At 40.4% G+C, this 22,454-nt stretch overlaps 1 non-coding gene and 1 gene segment (V, D, J or C); both read right to left on the minus strand.

The window, feature by feature from the left end:
* Positions 1-22,454, minus strand: part of LOC122113442 — a 547,786-nt gene that overhangs the window by 116,911 nt on the left and 408,421 nt on the right.
* Positions 3,805-3,911, minus strand: LOC122113504. Its single transcript, XR_006148444.1, has one exon. It is a non-coding gene; the product is annotated as a U6 spliceosomal RNA (small nuclear RNA).

Raw genomic sequence — 22,454 nt, forward strand, 5'->3', positions numbered from 1 at the left:
GTAAGCTATGGCATATCTTTCTACCTCTTCTTAACTCTTAATGCATCACCTTACATTTGTTTAGTGGAGCATAGCATCATTAGTTGCAAACAAATTGATTTTTAGCAGTAGCCTGGCTTAAGGATCACTGGAAAGATTAGACTGTTGTAATTTTCTGCATACCATGTTACATTCTGAAGCCAAATAGAAATGAGTTTTACTTTATCAACATATTTGGAGTATTCAAGTCACATTCTCTTCCACTAATGTGGGTAATCAATGATCAATTATATCCTGAAGAGGAATCTTAGAATGTCACACTTGGGAGACACTTCGAGGATCATATATTTTGTCCTTAATGTTTTTAGGTAAGAAAATCTAGAAAGATCCAGAGAATTCCCACAGTTTGGAACCGAATTCCAAAGGCCATGCAACAAATGGAGTATCTGTATCAGAAGGTAATGATTCTTTTGGTGTATGTGACAAATACAAGTATTCCTTGGTCTATCAGGCATTTACTATTTGAAAACATTTCAAATGTTTTCCTACTCTGATTTCCTACTCTGGAGTGCTCTTCTAGGTTGGACTGGCATTTTCTTTCTGCATGTGGCTTTTCATTATTGTATAAGATGCTCTTCTGAGAAAAGGGAGGCACAAAATATAGGGTATATGTGAAAAAACCCCCAAAGTTCAGTTTTTTTTTAAAGTACGCTGGGCAATTTTCAGTACCAGAAAGACCCATTTTTAGAGGGAAGGGATGTGGGGATGGGGACTAGGTTTACTATGGTACTGTCTCATCCTTACTGGGGCCAGGCTTTGTGATTCAGAATACCAGGGACAAATTTAGGGATATCAAGCCAACAAAATGAAATGACATTGGATGGATACATCCTCTAGTCTTGAAACATTTGGAGATCCATGAGCTGTACTCATAGAACCACTATCTTAATTCTATGTTGTTCATGCTGCCAAGGCTGTACAGGAAACCTCAGGCTTTCTCTGCTGCTATTTCATGTGCTGTCTGCTTGCTAGTGATCCATGAATGGCTTGTATTATAGACTTTGATGTATTGATGAGCAAGCAATCAGAAGTCATTAAGAATAGTGTGCTTTTAGCTATGTAGGCACAATGAAACTGACTTATAAACTCTGGCTGGAATTTCTAGAGTTAAGGACCATGAATCTCCATGTTATTTGCTTCTGATTTCTTCCCTGGGGATCAGATACTGGGTCTATGATGATTGTGTTTGGTGACAGAGGAGGGCTCAGTGATGACCTAAGAATCTGACTACATTATCTGCAGAACGCATATTATCTTTCAGTGGTGATCTTTCATTCTTTTTGTTGAAAATAAATGTTAGTTCTGCGGATCCTTTTGGCTGAGTCATATCATGGCGAATAGCATTATGGCAGAAGAAAAAGAGATCATATGGTAATGCAGAAAGCCAAATGAGATCAGGGAGAGACCAGGCTTGTTCTTGGATAAAAACCCTCTTGAAAGAATTAACCTAGCTACCACAAAAACTACATTAATTCCTTGAGTCAGAGGCCTAATCATTTCCCATAGGCTCCACCTCTTAAAGGTGTCGCACCATCTCCCAACACTGCCATGTTGAGGACCAAGGTCCCAGCACATGAACCATTGTGGGACATGCTCAGATCATGGCCAAACCATAACATTCATCTTATGAATTTATCTGGTTGTTGCTTTGTGGAATCCTACTAGTTCTTTGCTTCTTTGCTTGTTAGAACTAAAGATTTATTTACATTCATAAAGTGTGAGGGTATGTGTATGTATACCAAGTCATGTCAAGATGTACACAAAGGCTTGCTAAGGACAACACTGCTCACCTAGGATAAGGTAACAAGTATACCCCACCAGGAAAGAGCAAGCTTGAACTCAGGACCTGGGTGCTGTTCCTTAGCTTTTTTGCTCAGGGCTGGTGCCTTACCACTTGTGTCACAGTTCCAGTTCCAGCTTGAGTCTCATGGATTTTTCTGCTCCAAGCTATAATCTTCATATCTCAGCCTTCTGAGTAGTCAGGATAGTGGGCATAAGCCACTGGTACCTGGCTAACAACAAGTATCTTGATACTTTATAGTGTTTTATACTCTTTTCCCTTTGGCTTGGGATATCATTTTCTGCATGGATTCTTTGAGTGGAGCACAAACCTAGTCATATTTCTTTCTGTAACTGTGAATACTTACAGTCTGCTATACAGAAAGAAATACTATACACTCATCACTCTATGTTGAAAAATTATTATGCACTTGAATTTTATCAGGTAGGTAATGTAAGGATGTTACATTCCATTTCTGCACTAAAAGTAAGGTTTTCACTGTGATATGTTCACAGATCCTAAAAATGGGCTCTTCTGATTTTCACTGAGTTGATGTATTCTCTGTTTGAAGTCAAATGCTCAATTATTTTGGAGAGCCTAGAGAAGAGGCCTAAGCATGTTTTTCTTCACTTGTGCATTGCTATTGCTCTTCCAGACTGACAAAAAGCAATTGGACTTACTGTGCTAACTGGTGATTATATTCCATCATGAAAGATTAGTTCTGTGCCCTTGAATCAAACTCATGCAGGGTCAAGTAAAGAGTGAGGAGAGACCAGATCTTAAAAGCTCTCAGATTTATTTTATTAGCATTGATTGATTCTCTCAATTGAATGGACTTATTGCTTACCACTCAAGAAATACCTTGCAAAAATGTAAGATCAGCCAGATGCTGGTAGCTCATGCTTGTAGTCCTAGCTACTCAGGAGGCTGAGATTTAAGAATTGTGGTTCAAAGCCAGCATGGGCAGTCAAGTCCCTTTGACTCTTTTCTCCAATTGACCACCAAAAAGCTGGAAATGGAAGTGGCTCAAGTGGTAGTGTGTTATTAGCCTTGAGCAAAAATCTCAAGGAATCAAGCCATAAAACTGGTGCTGGTGCATGCGCGCAGGCACTTTGTGTGTGTGTGTGTGTGCGTGCGCACCCCCACACCCCCGTACCCCCACACACAAATGTTAGTTCAAGTAGGTGGAAGAAAATAGTTTCTATCTGGAATAAGGAAACTGCTTGGTAGGCCTTAACCAGAGAGGGAGAGTCCTTGATTCTGAAATATTTCCAGTTGTGGTGAAGTCTTTTTTTTTTTTTTTTGGGTCCAGTTTTGGAGCCTGAACTCTGGGCCTGGGCGCTGTCCCTCAGCTCTTCAGCTCAAGGCTAGCGCTCTACCACTTGAGCCACAGCGCCACTTCTGGCTTTTTTCTTTTTGCTTATGTGGTGCTGAGGAATCGAATCCAGGGCCTCTGGCATGCAAGGCATGCGCTCTACCACTGAGCCACCTTCCCAGCCCCATGTGGTGAAGTCTTTTACCAGCTGGAAGGACTAGTTGTCTCTGACAACAGCCAACAACAAAACATTTTCTTCAACTGTGTGTTTATTTGAGACTTTCCAAAGAGTCAGGTTTTATTTATGAACAGTTTACTTAAAAAAATTTTTTTTTGGTACCAGTAGTGGAGCTTGATTTTAGAGCGTTAGCACTGTCTGTCCCTTAGCTTTTTATTCAAAGCTGGCACTCTACCACTTGAGACACAGCTTCATTTCTGACATTTTGCTTGTTAATTGGAGATAAAAGTCCCACAGACTTTTCTTTCTGGGTTGGACTGGAACTCAGATCTCAGCCTCCCAAGTAACTAGGATTATAGGTGTGAGTCACCAGCACCCTGCTCAGTCTGCATTTTTTTTTTTTTTTTTGCGTTTCCATTCTTTCAATTTTTGATTGAATGATACAGTACATTATAGATAGTAAGGGATTGCCCCACAACTTAGAGGTTTGCAAAAAATATGGGATGCTTCATGAATTTGTGTATCATCCTTGCACAGAGTCCATGCTAATCTTCTCTGCATCGTTCCAATTTTAATATATGTGCTGCCAAAGCAAGCACTCAGTCTGCATTTTTAAATCACATCCTGGGGCCACTTGTCTGGTGCTACATTCTTGCTACCATTACTCCCTCACTTGAAAATATTCTCATTAAATGAGGCCTAAATCAGGATTTGGGAATTCAGTATCAAAACCTCACCTTACAGACCTACTTTCAGGGATGACATTATTTAAAAAAGTTGCAACACTGCAATTACATCAAACTACATTGAGATGAAATTCACTGGGCAGCAAATTTTCTGAGACCTTGCTTCATTTTGTAGGAGGCATTTAGTTGTTTTTTGTTTTGATTAAAGTAAATTTTTTTGTGAGAATACCGTACAGAGAAGTTACAATTACATGGGCAAGATAACAAGTACATTTCTTATCAAGCATTGTTGCCTCCTCATTGTTTCCCCTTCCCATTTGTTTTATTTTTTGTTGGTCACGGGGCCTGAGCTCTGGACCTGGGCCTTGTCCCTCAGTTCTTGAGCTCAAGGCTAGCGCTCTGCCACTTGAACTACAGTGCCATTTTGGCTTTTTTCTGCTTCTGTGGTGCTGAAGAATTGAACCCAGGGCCTCATACATGCAAGGCAAGCACTCTACCACTGAGCCACCTTCCAAGCCTGGCATTCAGTTCTCTGAAAGGAAAAAAAAATTAGTCATGCACATTTGAATTCAATTTCTTGGTTTATAATCACTAATGTGCAACCAGATATCCATCATGTTGTGTTCTTTTCTCTATAGTTGTCCTTCATACTCTATTTTATAGTCCCAATGTGGAGCTGTATGGCTGGCATTATTTATTGCTAATGATTTTGGGGGTACTCATTCCTATTCTGAAATGATTGCAATAGCTGATGAGGAGTAAATGTCTAAAGAAAAAGTCAAGGTTGAGTGCTGGTGGCTCATACCTGTAATCCTGACTACTCAGGAGGCTGAGATCTGAAGATTGTGGTTTGAAGTCAGCCCAAGCAGTAAAGTCAGTGAGACTTTTATTTCCAATGAGCCAGCAAAAAGCTAGAAGTCAAAGTGTGGCTTCAGTGGTAGAGCACAGGCCTTAAGTGAAAAAACTAAGGGACAGCACCAGTCCCTGAGTTCAAGCCCCTGTACTAGCATCAGAAGAAAGAAAGAAAGAAAGAGGAAGGAAGGAAGGAAGGAAGGGAGGAAAAGAAAGAAAAAGAAAGGAAGGAAGGAAGGAAGGAAGAAAGGAAGGAATGACAGAAGGAAGGAAAGGAAGAAGGAAAAAAAGAAAGAAATAAAGAAAGAAAGAAGATAGAAGGAAAGAAGGAAAGAAAAAGAAAGAAAGAAAAAAGAAAGAAAGAAAGGAAGAAAGGAAGGAAGAAAGAAAGAAAGAAAGAAGAAAAAAGAGTTAAGGTAAGGGGCAAGAGTTCAACTATTATTTCCCCACGACACTCAATGAGCTTCCTCTCTCCTATCATGGAGGCACAAGGCTCACAGCTGAGTGTTTTGAACAAAAGCTTACTATGCTTCAACCTAAGTGGTAAGGCACAGTGAAATGCAGTAGTATAAAAACCTTCTTCTTCCTTTTCCCCCCTTTCTTGGCATGCTGCCATCACCACCTTCTCCTATCCACAAGAGTCAGAATTCTCAGTGCTTTGATTGTGTTTTAGTTATTAAACTTAGATGCACAAAATTATTATAATCACAGAAACCAGCAACTCAAATACTGAAAACCTAAAGAAATAAATGGCAAATGGGCAAATGAAGAAAATTAGTGGTTAACAAACTTGGACAAATACTTTAACCTTCTAGTAATAAAAATGTAAATAAAGGGCTGGGAAGGTGGCTCAGTGGTAGAGCGTTTGCCTTGCATGCTCAAGGCCCTGGGTTCGATTCCTCAGCACCACATAAGCAAAAAGAAAAAAGCCAGAAGTGGCGCTGTGGCTCAAGTGGTAGAGCGCTAGCCTTGAGCTGAAGAGCTGAGGCCCAGGCCCATAGTTCAGGCCCACGACCGGACCCCCCCCCCCCAAAAAAAAAAAGGTAAATAAATAATTGACAAACTAGTTTTATGGACAGTTAAAAGGTGATTTTTTAATACTGTCAATATGTTGTAGTCAAATAAACTGTTATATTATTATTGGAAGCCAATTAATATCAAAAGGGCAAAATACAGTAGTTTGAGCAAATATTTCTACTTTGGGGATTTACTGTGAGAAAAAAATATTACATATGCTTCATTATAAAATGAAGTTTCTTATCTTTAAAGAAAGAGTCACTTTATATTCAATTTCTTACAAAAATTACAAAAAGCAATGTTTATAATCAAGTATTTTATTTGTTTATTTTGTGTGTATGTCAGTAACTGGGGCTTCAACTCAGGGTGTGGGCCTTAGATTTTTGTCTTGCAAGACTGATGCTCCACTACTTGAGCCACAACTCCACTTTCAGGTAGTTAATTGGAGAAAAGAGTCTCACAGACTTTCATGCCTGGGCTGGCTTTGAACTGTGACCCTCAGATCTCAACCTTCTGAGTAGCTAGGATTACAGTATGTCACTAGCACCAGATTCAAATATTTTATTTCTAGATGAAGTACAGTTGAGTAAAGGTACCCTAATCTGGACTGGTTTCACCCAATGCTAACTCATGGCTATGCCTGAAAGTCAACTTATGGTGTTAAAAGATAACTGCATAATTACAGAAAATTAATTATTCTTGGGTTTCCCAATGCCTTCACAATTGTGTTTGGTATTGATTAAACAACTCTTTAAAGAATATCTCTTATTGTAGAGATCAGGAATCTTTGCTTAGTGGATAAATGTTAAAGCAGCAGCTCTTATGCAAATAGTTGCTATAGCTCAAAAGGAGTATTGTAAAAACATATATGCATTGATATAGGCTCTACTTAACCTAAACAAAAGCAAGCTTAATATGGAAAATATTTGAAGATATACAATATGGTGCTAGTTATAACAAATAGATAGATTTGAGATGTTTGTGAAGAATTTGAACAGAGTTATTTTTATTAACTACCAGACTGGAAAGAAATAGGAATTAATAATTTATTTAAGCCAGGTGCTGGTGGCTCATGCCTGTAATTCTAGCTACTCAGGAGATCTGAGATCTGAGAATTGCAATCTGGGTAAGAAAGTCCTTGAAACTCTTATCTCCATCAGAAAAGTCTGCAAGTGACACTGTGGCTCAAGTGGTAGAGTGCTAGCTTTGAGCACAAACAGGCTCAGGGACAGTGCTCAGGCCTTGAGTTCAAGCTCCAGGACTGACAAAAACTTTTATTATTTTATAAATATGTATGTGTAATGAAATAACACATTTAACATTGAAAGTAAAATTCAATACTTCCATCTACTACCCAAAGGATTTATATATATTAAGTTGGCCTAAACCCTACTTTGGAAGTTTTGAGAAAAATGAGGGCTTGCTTATTTCATTTTATATAATGCATACATAATATAATAATAATATAAGTAAAATTTTATTTAATTTTATCTCACACAACTATAATCATTTTAAAGAATAAAAAATTATATATATAGACATGTTCATCACAGCAAATTTTTATAATGGGAAAAATATTGAAGATCCCTAGGTACCTAGCCATAAGAAAATTGAATAAAATATAGTATGTCCCTAGATACAATATTAACATAGCTTATTAAAATATAGATTAAAAAGTATCCAATATGTGAAAGGAGACAAATGTGAAATAGTCTATGATTACATTTACAGACTTTATGATTGTCTGTATATTGAAAATGAAATCTCTGGAAAAATATACCAGAATGGTAAATGTAGTTGCTTATTGGTAGCAGGTTTGATTTTCTTTGTTTTTCTTCCATTTTCCTTCAATTAACTTTGAAAAAATGGTTATTATAATTTTAGCATCTTTAGTCATACAAAAGGTTTTCAAATTTGATTTTCTTTCAGTGTAGACTTCTATAATGAATTGGAGGGAGAGGTTGGTTGAGTTTAGTTGTCAACCAATCAATGGGGGCAACATCCTAGACCCATCCCTCCTCCCCCCCCCCCCCAAGGTCATCCATGGACTTGCTCACTGACTAGGCTGCCTGTTTCCCTGCAGAGCAAAACATTTGCTTGTACTAAAACCGATTTCTTCCAGGTAGCCCCTCCCACCCTCACCTCAACTCTGCCCTGCTGCAATGCCTCTCTCCAAGGTCAGATCTCTTTTCTTTGGCAGGTTGCTCTAGTTAGCCTGTTCCAGATCATGGGACGAGAAGGGCCACTCTGGGAACCTCTGCATTTCCTATATGTGATCCACATGGAGCCTCTAGAGAGAAAACAGCTTTCCATTTTACATTTTAGGCAATTTTTTCTCAAGCTTTAAAAATTTTTACCATAATTGCTTCAGACATTAGCTTGTTATCTCTTTTAAAATACCAAGTTTCCCCTCTTTTTCTGGCGTCAAGAAAGCCAAAGTCTTCCTTTATTTTTCATCACTCCAATACTAGTGCCAATTAGTTTTAGGTTATTTCTTGCAATTGGGTTTTGCAAGGAATAGAATAGAAGCCCTTGGGAAATGTGATGAGAAGGGAAAGCCACAGAGTCCACAGAGGCTGGCTGTGGTAGTCTACCCATTGTCAAGATGCTGAATTCTGGGATCCTTTAAGCGCTTTTATTTTTTTGCCATTGGTACTCCTGGAATTCTTTTTTTTCTTTTCTCAGAGCTCCCAAGGATATCCAAATTTTTTTAAATACACATCTTAATACTGATTTTGACCATAACCTGGGGAAGCCATTTTAATATCAACTCAGACAAAACTACTGAGTCCAAACAGTATTTTCCCTGGTTCTACTATCTTTATGTTTCTCTTTCTGTACTTTGTCTTTTTCCTTCCTGTATTTCTTAGCTTTACTAAGTAGACAGCACACAACAAAGACTGTTTCCCTAGAGGAAAAATAATGAATGAAAAAAACCTTCATGTAGATATAGGGGTAGCTAACTTTAACACAAGGACATCCTTGCAAGGCCTGGCTGCAAGTGAGTAATGGTATTCTGACCATCAGAATCTCCATCCCCATTGTGCTATATGCAAAGAGACAGAGTTCTGCTGCTCATGACTTTGAATGTCTGTCTAGTGCATAGCCACTATGTGGGACCCAGAGAGTGAGATGAACAAGCTCATGATATGAGAAGGCATTAGTTCAGACTTGTAGATGGAGCTGTGTGTTTTCCTAAAGTAAATGTTAAGTTATGGTACTATCTAGTTTCCTTAAATCTGTTTCAACCTTCATAAATACTAGCAACAGTAAATTCAGTCTACTTTATTCCCAACAGAATGAATTAACTACCCAGAGGTACTCTGGGGAAAGTCTTCCAGTCTGTCTCTGAGCAGGTGTTAACTGATTGACAGGACCACAGGCCCAGGGATTTCTAAGAAGCTGGTTCTCATGGCTTGCTATGGAGAATGCTTCCTGGGTAGTTGGTGGTTATGGCTCACATCTGTTGTGAATTGGACCAAAGCCAGCAGCTCTTTGTTCTGTGAATTGGAAAGGATCTAAAATATGGGGTATTAGGGGATACAAGTAACCACAGGATGTGGACATTTTGGGGGGAGGCCTCTGGTGCCTCAGAAGGAAGCGGCATCTGTTATTTCTAGGCAGCTGGTAAGAAGACCAAGTCAGCAGCAGCGGACATGAGCATTTTCCCCTCACTCAAACCCCATCTGTCACAACACTTCCCACTTCTGTCTTAGATCATAGACATTTCCAGATTTATTAGCCAAGATCTATAGTTAGGTCTGATTACTATATCAGTGTAGTGGTATCCATACTGCTGAACCAGGAGTTCCATCTTCCAGACCGGATGGAGGCCAGATGGCTTAGGAGATGGAGGCCAAAAAGCCATGGTAGAATCATCTCAACTACTCTGGCAAGCAATCTATTCAGAGGAAAATCCATGGTAGGAAGAAAGCTTTACTTTAATGAGACAAAAAAAAAAAGCTTTCAATGTTCCTCATTGTTCAGTGAATCTGTTCTGAGAGTTGTCTTGATTAGTTTACATAGGATAGAGTCTCAGTTTTCATCACTAAATTCTGTATGTGTGGAAACAATGTACAGAAATTATGGGGGAAGTGTTAAACTGGAATAGATTAAAGATCTATTAGAGGTCTATTTTACAAAGAGTCCTTGGACTCTTTCTATTGGAGAGAAGAAAATTTTTCTCTGGAGCCAGATTCCTTGTCCTTGTCTTTGTCCTTCCACATTGGCACAAGCCATTGTTGGGTTATTTTCAATAGACCAGGACTATTATGAATACATTGTAGAACAAGGTATGGTATTAGGCCAGAATTGCGGTCATCTAAGGGGATGTGTATGTCATATAAGTAGCTCCCATGCAGTCCACAAAATGGTACATTCAAATCTTTGCTAGGGAGCTTTATAGGCTCTGTATATCTGATACAATCCAAGATTCAGTTGTGATCTTCTACAGGAATATAATTTCAATGAGTTAAACTTCCCAGGGATACATATAATGAGGAAGTAGGTAGAAACCCCTGAGTCTTTCTGAGCTAGGTACTTCTGAGTTCAGTAGGTAGATGAAGTTCAGATTTAGCTGCAGAATGCCATTCTAGAACAAGTCTTTGAGAATAAAATACTCACAAATGACACAAGGTGGTGCTAAATTTCAGATTTGTGTGGGAGGAGGTGAGGGGAAGAAGAAGAGGAAGAAGAAGGAGATAGAAGAGGAGGAGGAATAAAAAAGAAGACCCTAACCTCCTCCATACCCCAAACAAAAACAAGACAATCCAATCCAATCCAATCTAAACCAAACCAAACGAAACCAAACCAACCAACCAACCAACAACAAAAAATGAATAGGAAAGGACCTATTTTATGTCACTCCCATGTTGAGATGTAAATAGTCTGGGAGTGATCATTTGTGAAAGATGTAGACTTAGGTCAGTGTGAGAGACTAGAAGAAATAATGAGAGGCTCATATTATGACTAGAGTTAAACAAACAGACATGATTTTAAAAAGTGAAGGATCAAGAATAGAGAGCTGGGCACCAGTGGCTTGTGCTTATAATCCTAACTACTCAGGAGGTTGAGATCTGACGAGCCTGATTTGAATATACTCTAGGCAGAAAAGACCATGAGACTCTTATCTGCAGTTAACCACCACAGAGCTGGAAGTGGAGATGTGGCTTGCGTGGTAGAGAGCCAGCATTTTGTGAAAAACTTAAGTGACAGAGCCCAGGCCCTGAGTTAAAGCCCAACAAATAGAGAGAGATATTAGAAGTAAATGTTATAGGAGACACCAAGTGAATGATAGGGTTGATAACAATAACAGAACATTAAAAAAATCCTATATGAGTACTGATGGCTCATGGCCATAAGCCTAACTACTCAGGAGGCTGAAATCTGAAGGTTGTGGTTTGAAGTCAGTCTGGGCAGGAAAGTCTGTGAAACGCTTATCTCCACATAATCACCAGAAAACTAGAAGTGGAGTTGTGGGTCAAAATAATAGAGTACTAGCTTTGAGTGAAAAAGCTCAGGGACAGCATCCAGTCCCTAAGTTCAAGCCCCATGACCAACAAAAACAAAACAAAACAAAAAGCCTGACATTCTGTCATTAGGTAGTCTAGTTTTCCTGGAATAACTGAGACATGAAAGAGGAAATCTTCCCAAAGAATTTTCTGAAGAAATCAAAAATTTTAACTTGTATGTTGACCTTGTAATAGAAATGAGAGCACACAGGAAAGCCCTGGTGGGAGTCTGCTTTGGAAAGGAAATACTGGGGAATACAAATAAGTCATTGCACTTACAAGAATAGTGAAATCCCATGCTTAATAAACAGTCAGATTTAACATAGCTCAGAACATATAGTTCTCCATCAGAATACTGAGAACATTTCAGTACGTTTGGGGCCAGATGCCCCATGGTAAGTAAAAATGGCAGCTACTATTTTGGGCGAGGACAACATGGAATGATTAATGCAGTCCTTGGTTCTGTTTAACAGATCCTTCCACTCCAAAATACCCTGAGCGTCTTGTGTTTTCAGGCATTGTGATTCTGAATACTATTCAGGGCTATTATTGCCACTGAAGACTTTGCCTCTTACATCCTGTGTAGGCACACTATATCATACTGAAGGCACAGATGACCTACTGCAAGATGAAGTAAGACCTAATTATTATCAGCACTTAATTAATATTCTGAGGCCATAATAGAAAAATGCACACTTTCTGTTTTTATTTTGTCCTTATGACCCCCCAAATATAACCAGATAATGCTCTATCTGGTTATTTGGGAGAAGTATGTTACTTTCTTGCCAGAACATTCTAAGGGATTTCTTCTGAAGACTTGGGAAAGTGTGAGACCAGATCTGGTGTCCAGGCTTCAGTCTTGAACACAGATGAGAGAATGTTAACAGCCAAGAAATATGAGGTCTTTGGCTTCTTTCCCAGAACTGCCAGGCTAAGACCTTGGCAAGGATTCAATAGGAAACTGAACTCTATTTGCATATCCTTTCATACATGGGAGATTAAAAGCTTCAACCTTGAGTGATCATAGTTTTTGAGAATAACGAGGAAGCATTAGAGAAGAGGAGTGTCTCAAGGGAGATGAGCATGAGGCAATGCAAGGTAGGTGTCAGGCTAGCGATGACTTTCAATCCTCTTTGATTAATCATGGTGTATTTCATTTGATTTCTTTTTGTGATTTTTATCCTTTGGGGTTACATAAAGGAGTCAGTAGGGCAGGAATCTCTGCTTCCTAAATCCTGATCCCCTTTGCCCAAAGGCTAAGTCCTCTTGACAGAAATTTGTATAGTTCAGTGCTGAAGGAAACTGCTCAAAGAGATCTACTGAGTTGTCCAAAGTCTTTTCTTTTTTAATGGGCTGAGAGCTCCCCTAAACAGGTAGATCTTGAATAGCTTCTTCCTAACATGGGATTTGGCGCAGATAGCCTTCAGGAACATGAGTTTCTGGAAGATAGTGGCTTTGACTCCCTGGCTTTTCCACCCATCTTCCCTGGACAAAGTCCCTGTAAATTAACTCTCCCTTTTCTTCTCCCTTTCCCCATTTTTTTCCCTCTCCCTCTCCCATTCACTTCTCTCTCCCTCTCCCTCTCCCTTTCCCCTTTCCCACTTCAACTTTCCCTCCCCTTCCCCTCTCCCTCTTTCTTCCTTTCCCCCAACCTTCTCCCTCTCCACCTCTCCCCCTTTCCCCTTCCCCCTGTCTCCCTCTCCTTCTGTCCCTCCTTCTTTCCCCTCATTGTGCTGGGCCTGGAACCCAGTGTCCCAGGCTCTCAATGGACTCCTGTCATCTCATATATATATATATATTTTTTTTTTTTGGCGGGGGCGGGGTTGGTTGTGGGGCCTGAACTCTGGGCCTGGACGTTGTCCCTCAGCTCTTCAGCTTAAGACTAGTGCTCTACCACTTGAGCCACAGTGCCACTTCTGGCTTTTTCTGCTTATGTGGTGCTGAGGAATCGAACTCAGGGTCTCATACATGCAAGGCAAGCACTCTACCACTGGCCACTTTCCCAGTCCCTCTGTTACCATATTTTTTGGTGTGTGTGTGCTGCTTAAAGTGGAGGCCTGGGTGCTTTACCATGTGCTTCAACCTACACTTCTGGCTTTGTTGGTAATTAATTGGAGATAAGAGTCTCACGGACTTTCCTGACTGGGCTGGCTTTGAGCCACGATCCTCAGATCTCAGCCTCCTGAGTAGCTAGGATTACTGGCGTGAGCCACCAGCACCCGGCTTAAACTCCTTTTTGATGAAGTTTTGGGAAGCCTTTTCTTTTTCTCAGCTCAGGAAAGGAAGATAACTGATTGTAGATAGTGAGCCCTGGATGGGATCCTAGGCTGTATCAAATGGGCCTGGAGGGTTGAGATTATGGGTTCAAGTTCTCACAGGGCAGAGCTAGGGCTTGAACACAAGTCACAGGCTAGAGGGCTTCTTCTCCATTGTATAGCAGTTCTTAAATGCAGCAATTAAACCCTGTCTAACTTTTTTGTGTCTCACTCTGAGGAACTCAGAAATGGACCAGGGTTATAATCCTATGTGAGAGGCTGAGCAGTGCTGCATATAATAAAACTGTCATTCCTATAATCCCATAGCACTCATTAGCTTTCTTCTTCTTAATAACACTGTCATATTATTGACTTGATTTTATTTTGAAAGTAAAAAAATGTGGAGTGTATAATATATTGTGTCTGAAGGAGATATTGCCTTTCAAGCTCTGGCTCTATTCCTCAGTAGAGAGTCCCTACTGAACAAAGTCATGCAGGTTGAGATGAGAAAGAAGACCAACCTTTTCTCACTCAGAAACATGGACTGAACATCTGGTCTGTGCAGGTATTGTAGGAATGCAAAGGAACTCTGGGCAGAGATTGAGATTTCATGGCATTTGTTTAGAAAGAGGTAGACAATCCTATCATGGGGTGCATGCATGTGTATCCCAGGGGATATACAGGGGTAGAGACAGGAGGATCTTCAATTCTAGCTCTGGCAAAATTAGAAAGACTTTATTTTAGGAACAAAATATAAAAACAGAAGGGCTGGAGGTGTAGCCAAAGAGGTAGAATGCATACTTAGCATGCATGTGGTCCTCGTTTCAATCCCTAGTAATGTGAAAACATAAAAACAAACAACCACAGCAACAACCACAACAAAAAACAAACATAAAAAGCCACAAAGCACGAGAAACTTCAGACTGAACTGTAGGTAACATCTCTGGAGGTTCTTTCTGGGTTTTATACTCCCACAGCACAGAAGAAACTTCTCATTCTTCAAGCTTTGAAGCCCCTAGTCATGGGCTCAACTTGTCTGGGAGGAATGATTTTCAACCCAGGGGTGTGTGTGTGTGTGTGTGTGTGTGTGTGTGTGTGTGTGTGTGTGTTGGGGGTGTATGTGATTGGCAGGACTGTACATACTCCTGGGTTCTTCAGGCTTTTCCACTAGCTGGTTGTGTGGCAGTGGACATTCTTCACTTTCTCTATAGTCAGCCGTAGAGGTTGAACAAGATGGTAATTAAGGTTGCCCTGCATATAGGAAGGGGACTTAGTTGAAACTCATTCTTTATAAGTTGGTTCTTTGTAAAGAGAAAGGTCATTTTCACTGAACCACCTGTTGGTTCTTTGTGTTCTTGTTTATGAACTTGGTGCAGGAGACCCTTCTTTACTTCTTTAGAAAATCAAGGAAATAGCCGGGTGCCGGTGGCTCAGGCCTGTAATCCCAGCTACTCAGGACGCTGAGATCTGAGGATCACGGTTCAAAGCCAGTCTGGGCAGGAAAGTCCATGAGACTCTTATCTTCAATAAACCACCAGAAAACCAGAAGTGGCGCTGTGGCTCAAGTGGTAGAGTGCTAGCTTTGAGCTGAAGAGTGCAGGGACAGCACCCAAGCCCAGAGTTCAAACCCCATGACCGACAAAACAAAACAAAAAAACCAAGGCAATGAATCTTTTATCAATCACTCCTGACACACAGGTGTGATACAAGTCCAGATGAGGTCCTGATGTCAGAGAAGGCCCTTGATGTGATAGAGTGGGGACATTGCAGGCCCACATGCAGTTTCTTGGCGTTGTCCCTGTGGTTATTGACTTCTTTTCTTGCAGGCTCTGGGGAACACTGTCTGGGGCCAGTGAATATGAAAACTACCTTCCCTGGGCCTTCTGGTTCCAGTGTGCCTAGCAACCCTGGATGCTGAATCTCTAGAACTAGACTGGGGATTTTAAGGGCACCTGAGTTTCTTCATAGTCACCTCATTCCTGAGCCTGGCTCCCTGGTGAGGAAGAAAGCGCAAGAACCTTGCTGGGTGAGCTACTTATTATTTTGGCTTCACCAGATATGCTGGGGGCATCTGTGGGGAGGCATACTGACAGGTATGTGCAGATGAGATGGCAGATTTTCTCCCAGAGCTGCAAGGGCAGAGTGAGCCGGAGACAGGCGAGGGAAATGCATCATCCATTTAGCAACCTTTCCTTTTGATGGTTGAGATGATTTGATGTGCTTACCAGTCCCTAGAATGTGGTCACATAAAGAGAGAGAGCATCAAGGCAGAGGGCTTGCACATTCCATGTCCCATTTCCACTTGTCAATAATTTAATTCTCCATTATTTCTTTTCATGTTGAGTTTTGATCTTTTCTGGACCTCTTCCATACTGCTCTCCACATACTTTATACTAATTAATAGAATTCCTTAATTAATCCTAAACAATGAAAGTGTAAACTACTGTGAGAGAGCTGTCAGCAGGATGAAAAGAAAAAGTTGTTCTTACAGAAAAGTTGTGCTACTGTATTCCTTAAAATTAAACAAAAATAGTTAGGTGCTTATGGCTCATGCCTGTAATTCTAGCTACTCAGGAGGCTGAGATCTGAGGATCACAGTTCAAAGCCTGGGTAGAAATGTCTATGAGACTTTATTTCTAATTAACCAGCAGAAAGCCAGAAGTTATCAGACTTGAATTCAAGCCCCCGTAAACTTCTCCCCAAACCCCACAAAAATGTTATTTAGGAGAGAAGAATCCAGCAAATTCCAGGATTTAAAATATTGATTTCCCTAATCCACACCAGGGACTTTGCTGGAATGTTAGTTTCTTATTGTAACCTTTCTAATAACCTGACTGATACTTGTAATCTCTGAGCCCCTTGGCAACAATCAGTCACTCCCTCCACATGGAAATTGCCACCATATAACATATATTTTGCTCATTTAAAAAAATTGTGTTTAGCTCTACTAAAATATAAGCTTCTTAAAAAAATAAAATATAAGCTTCTTAAGCTTCTAGGAGCTATATTCCCAGTGTTTCTAAAAAAAGTACCTGGCTTATAGTAGGCACTTAATAGATTGTTATTGAATGAATAAATGAATGTTGTTACATTATATGAAAGCAACTTTAATCTCTAAAAGTCCATACTTGGGATTGATTTTCCTTCTTCATAACTTGCTGCCCATATAATATACTTATACTGACATTTCTCTTTCTGAAGTTATAAATACTCATGAGACTTTTGTCTATAAGTCAGAAAAGGATAATTTAAACTTCTCTACTCTGCCATTTGCATGCAGGTAAAAAGAAACTTATGACTCAGGTTTATTATTTAAATATAGAATCTTCTGTCTGTGCTGTATGCCTGTACCCTAGCTACTCAGGAGGCTGAGATCTGAGGATCCCGATTTGAAGCCACCCAGGCAGACAAATCCAGGAAATTCTCACTTTCAATTAATTAGCAAAAAAAAAAATCTCCTGGAAATGGAGATGTGGCTCAATGGGTAGAGTGCCAGCCTGGTAGAAAAAAAATGCCAAGCCAGATTGAGAGGCCCTGAGTTCAAGCCCCAGTACGGGCACCAAAAGAAAAAAAAGTTACCAATGGATTCTACCTTCCGAAGGGATACCATAATCATGTGGTGGTGTATGGTGGTAATTATGGTGGTGTTGGTGTTATGGTGAAGGAGGGTTAGGGATTGCTCTTCTGTTTAGGAAAATGTGTTATGTTATGAACCATTAGGCCTACACTAGTTTGTTTGGGAACAAAGTGTGAAAAATTCCTTCATGAAATGAAGAAGTGCTCAGTTTTCCTCCTGAGAGGCCAAGACTTCAGAATTGGGGCCTAGGGGCTCAAAGGCAAGAAAAAGTGGACAGAGGAAGCTTGCTATCTTCCCCATTTTGCTACTGCCACAGTCTTTGCCCAAGAAACTTTGGAGTATTGTTGTCTCTTCTTCAAGAGGAAGCTATCTGATATTTTAAATGAGATATTGTCAATCCTTCAGAAAATTTAATTGCTGTCTATTGACTGCATTTTGTTAGAGGGAGAGTGAGGCTCAGAGGGCAGAATGAATACTATCTTGTGTCCCAGTATCCAGCATGGTGCGGAGTACATGGGCCCCGTTAAACATTTTATTCAAGCCTGTGCTTAAGATATTTACCAAGTGCCTAATTCATTTAGACTTACTCTAAATGTTGGACAAATGTACTCTAAATGTAAGGACAAATCAGACAAAAATTCCTGCCATCAAGGATATTTTATTCTAGGGGTCAGCTGGACAAAAACCAAAAAAGAGCTGAGTGCCAGTGACTTATTCTTGTAATCCTAGCTAATAAGGAGACTGAGCTTTGAGGATTGAGATTTGAAAACTTCACTGGCCCGAAAGTCCATGAAACTCTTATTTCCAATTAACATCCAAAAATGGAGATATAGCTCAAGTGGTATAGTGCCTGTCTTGAATGAAAAAGATAAGTAATAGCACCTAGGCCCTGAGTTCAACTCCAGTACCACACTAAAACCAATCAACCAAACTAAACAATAACAACAATAGCAACCCCTCCTCCAAAAGAAAAAAACCCTCAAATAAGAAAAACAGCACAACAAAGGATGATAAATGTTATGAAGCAAAATTAAGCAGATATGAGAGATATTATTTTCTGGAAGAATAAATGAAGTGCCTGATCAAACAATTTAAAGCTTTATGATACTATTATTTCGATATATATTTGGGGTAAGTGTGTTCAATTGAAGAGCAGGAAACAGGGCTTAATTTGAGTTTGTCTGGGACCCTGCAAGGGTGCTATGACCTTACCTGAAGCAGAGAAGGTTTGGTCAAAAATTAATTTCTATTCTTTGCACAATCTCAACCCACCACAGGAGTTTTTAGTTCATTTGCTCATTTTTGAATGCAGAGAACTGTGGATATCAAATCTTGAGCTCTAGTGTTGCTGCTGTCATTGACAATGGAAGAGACACACTAGGATATTTTGCCTCACAGCGTGGATGTACATGGGTGGTAAAAGTAGCAATTCTGTGGACCTGATGGAACTCATAGAATTTCTCCAGCCCTCATTACCCAGCCCTAGACCTGTCATTGCCATTCTAGTCAGGGTCCTGAAAACTAGGAAAAGACAGCAAATTCCATGAGAATTGCCAGATACCCTCAACTGGCTACCCTTAACAGAAGGAAGGGCTATACAGGTTCACTTCCTCTTCTGTGGCCTGGAAGAAAAGCCAGGCAGATTGGGTCAGGTAGGGAGGGGTGGCACTAGATACCACCTATCCCCCTTAAGCCAGGGAATTGGAATTGGAATCAGTTTTTGTTGTTGTTGTTGTTGTTGGTTGTGGGGCTTGAATTCAGGGTACTGTCCCTGAGCTTTTTTGCTCAAGGCTAGTGCTCTACCACTTGAGCCACAGCTCTACTTTTGGTTTTCTGGTGGTTAATTGGAGATAAGAGTCTCATAGTCTTTCTTGCCCCAGCTGGCTTTGAACTGTGATCTTCAGATTTCAGCCCCCTGAGTAGCTAGGATTGCAGGCATGAGACACCAGTACCTGGCTGCAATTGGTTTTAAACATAAATTGCAACCAGTTTAAAAGTTGGGGAGGAAGCAGGAGGGGGGCAGAAGGAGGGTTAGGTCCCTATCCCCACCTCCTCACTAGGAGATGTGGTCAAGATACCAAAATGACCTCTGTATCAGCTGATGGCTGGATTTCACACCCTTGTTACCCTGTTGTTCAATTCAGACGTTGCTGTAGTTAAAGGACTACTTTGGTTACCCCATAGCCTCACCCCCTCCATTCCCTCCCCTGTCAGCTTTCATGCCAGACCTCAACTTTGGCTTCTGGAAGGAAGCTATTTAGACTTGATGAAGCTCCATATCCCCACGTGTGAAATGGAGCTAATAATGACTTCAAACACTCATCACAAGCAGGTAGGGAAAGAGAGAAAGGAAGGGAGGGTGAAAGACCCTATTGAAGCAATAATCATCAAAATAGTATAGAATGTTAGAGATGGAGCCTGGCCTCCATGTTGGGCAAGATGGCAGGCAGTGTATACTGTGGTGTTAAAGAAAGGAAGGGGAGCCTCCTCACCTGCCAAGCCCTGTTCCCTAGACCACCTTTCCATGGTGTGAGTTGTTGGGGAGAATCTGGATGTCACTTTGGGAAGTCTTTATAATGCATCCTATATCCTGAGCTCTTTGGCTATGTAGAAAAATCCTTTATGAAACTCTAAGAAAATTGCTTAGAGCAAATGCCACCATTCATTACTTTTGCCCTGTGTTTTTTCTCTTTTTTCTTTTTACTTATTTATTTTTAAAAAAAATTTTATTTTTATTTTTTTATTGTGAAAATACTGTACAGAGGGGTTACAATTACATGGGCAAGATAATGAGTACATTTCTTTTCAAGCATTGTAGCCTCCTCCTCCTTTGTTTCCCCTTCCCATCCCTTCCCATCTTCCCCCCTGCCCACCCCCAATCCTCCCCGCTATACCCCCCCCACCAAAGTTGTAAAGTTCATTTTTCGACATAACGACTTGTACATCTCATTGTTGCAATGGGTCCACCTGTATCCTATTTAAACGAATTGTTTTTCCCCTTCCTCTCCACAAATTATACCCACATCAAATACAGTGGAAGCAGGGGTTATACTGTGGGGGAGGGACATACAAAGCAACAAAGAAATAATCTTATAAATGTGTTAGAAACAATCACATGAAAGAAAAAAAAAACATTTGAATACATATCTTAGGGTTCATTTCCCTAACATCACCTTATCTGACTTTTTCTGCTTGACTCAGACATATACTAGTTATTGCAAATAAGGGAAACCATGGGACCTATGTTTCTTTGGGCCTGGCTTATTTCACTTAATATAATTTTTCCCAAGCCTTTCCATTTCCTAACAAATGGGGCAATGTCATTCTTTCTGATGGAGGCTTAGAATTCCATTGTGTATATATACTACATTTTCTTGATCCATTCATCTACTGAGGGGCATCTGGGTTGGTTCCATATCTTAGCTATAGTAAATAGTGCTGCAATAAACATAGTCGTGCTGGTAGCTTTAGTGTGGTCTTGTTTGTGAACATCTGGGTAAATGCCCAAAAGTGGGATTGCTGGGTCATAGGGGAGCTCTATGTGGAGTCTTTTGAGGAACCTCTATACTACTTTCCAAAGTGGTTGAACAAGTTTACACTCCCACCAACAATGAAGTACGGTTCCCTTCTGTCCACATCCCCTCCAGCATCTGCTGTTTTTAGAGTTCTTGATTTTAGCCATTCTAACTGGAGTGAGGTGGTATCTCAATGTCATTTTTTTTTTTGGGTCCAGTCATGGTCCCTGGGCATTGTCCCTCAGCTCTTCAGTTCAAGGCTAGCGCTCTACCACTTGAGCCACAGCGCCACTTCTGGCTTTTTTCTTTTTGCTTATATGGTGCTGAGGAATCAAACCCAGGGCCTCAGGCATGCAAGGCAAGCACTCTACCACTGCGCCACCTTCCCAGCCCTCTCAATGTCTTTTTTGATTTGCATTTCTTTATGGCTAGGGAGGTTGAGCATTTCTTCATGTGTCTATTGGCCATCCTTCTTTCCTCTTCAGAGAAGTTTCTCTTTAAGTCTTTAGCCCATTTATTTATTGGGCAGTTGTTTCTTTGAAGATTTGTTGTTGGGAGATTTAATTTTTTGAGTTCCAGGTATATGTTTTTTCTCTTATGTCACACACTGGGCCACACTCTACTGGGGGCTGCCTATCTGAGCAGATAGGAATGCAAGGAGAGGCCAAGATTCTGAAGTGAAGGTAGGAACACCATCTTTCCTTGGCTCCCACTTCTTAAATTATTCATTCAAGAGGAAATCTTATTATAACTGCTGTTCTTTAAAAAAAAATTTATTTTCTTTAAGTAGTTGTACAAAGGAGTTAACATTATCCAACAGAACAGTTTATGAATAGAGTGCCTCTTGGTCAATGTCACCACTTTTAACATTCTCACCTATCCTTCCCATCCCATGCTTTCTCTCACTTTTCTTAATTTTTATGTTATGTATTCAATTGTTTTTCCATTTAACAAAGCAATTTATGTGTACAATGTATCTTGATCTGTGTCATCCCTTCTACTTCTTCATCCTCTGTCAATCCACCCCTTCCCTTAATTTTCTCAATTCTGTGATGTATACAGTGCATTATTGCCTGCATTCCTTTCCCCAGTTCATTCTTATATTCCTCTCCCCTTACCCTTTCTCTTACAAGAACCCATTTTCTGCTATTTATTTTGTTGGGCTTTGACAAAGAGATAACAACCCAATTAATAAATGGGCTAATGACTTCTTCTCAGAAGAAGTAAATATGGCCAATAGACACATGGAGAAATGTTTAACACCACTGGTCATAAATGAAATGCAAATCAAAACAACACTGGAATTCTAACTTACCCCAGTTAGAATGGCTGTTACCAATAAAACTAACAAAAACAAATGCTGGCAAGGATGTGGACAAAAGGGAACTGTTGGTGGGAATGTAAGCTTGTTCAGTCACTCTGGAAAGCAGTATGGAGGTTCCTCAAAGAACTAAACATATGGGAAGGGATGGGAAGGGGAAACAACGAAGAGGCAACAATGCTTGATAAGAAATGTATTCGTGGGCTGGGAAGGTGGCTCAGTGGTAGAGTGCTTGCCTTGCATGCCTGAGGCCCTGAGTTTCACCACATAAGCAAAAAGAAAAAAGCCGGAAGTGGTGCTGTGGCTCAAGTGGTAGAGCCCTAGCCTTGAGCTGAAGAGCTGAGGGACAGCGCCCAGGCCCAGAGTTAAGGCCACACGACTGGACCTTCCCCCCGCCCCCCCTGCAAAA

Source organism: Dipodomys spectabilis, unplaced genomic scaffold (genome assembly GCF_019054845.1).
Source record: "Dipodomys spectabilis isolate Male_0828 unplaced genomic scaffold, ASM1905484v1 ptg000097l, whole genome shotgun sequence".
Classification (NCBI taxonomy): domain Eukaryota; kingdom Metazoa; phylum Chordata; class Mammalia; order Rodentia; family Heteromyidae; genus Dipodomys; species Dipodomys spectabilis.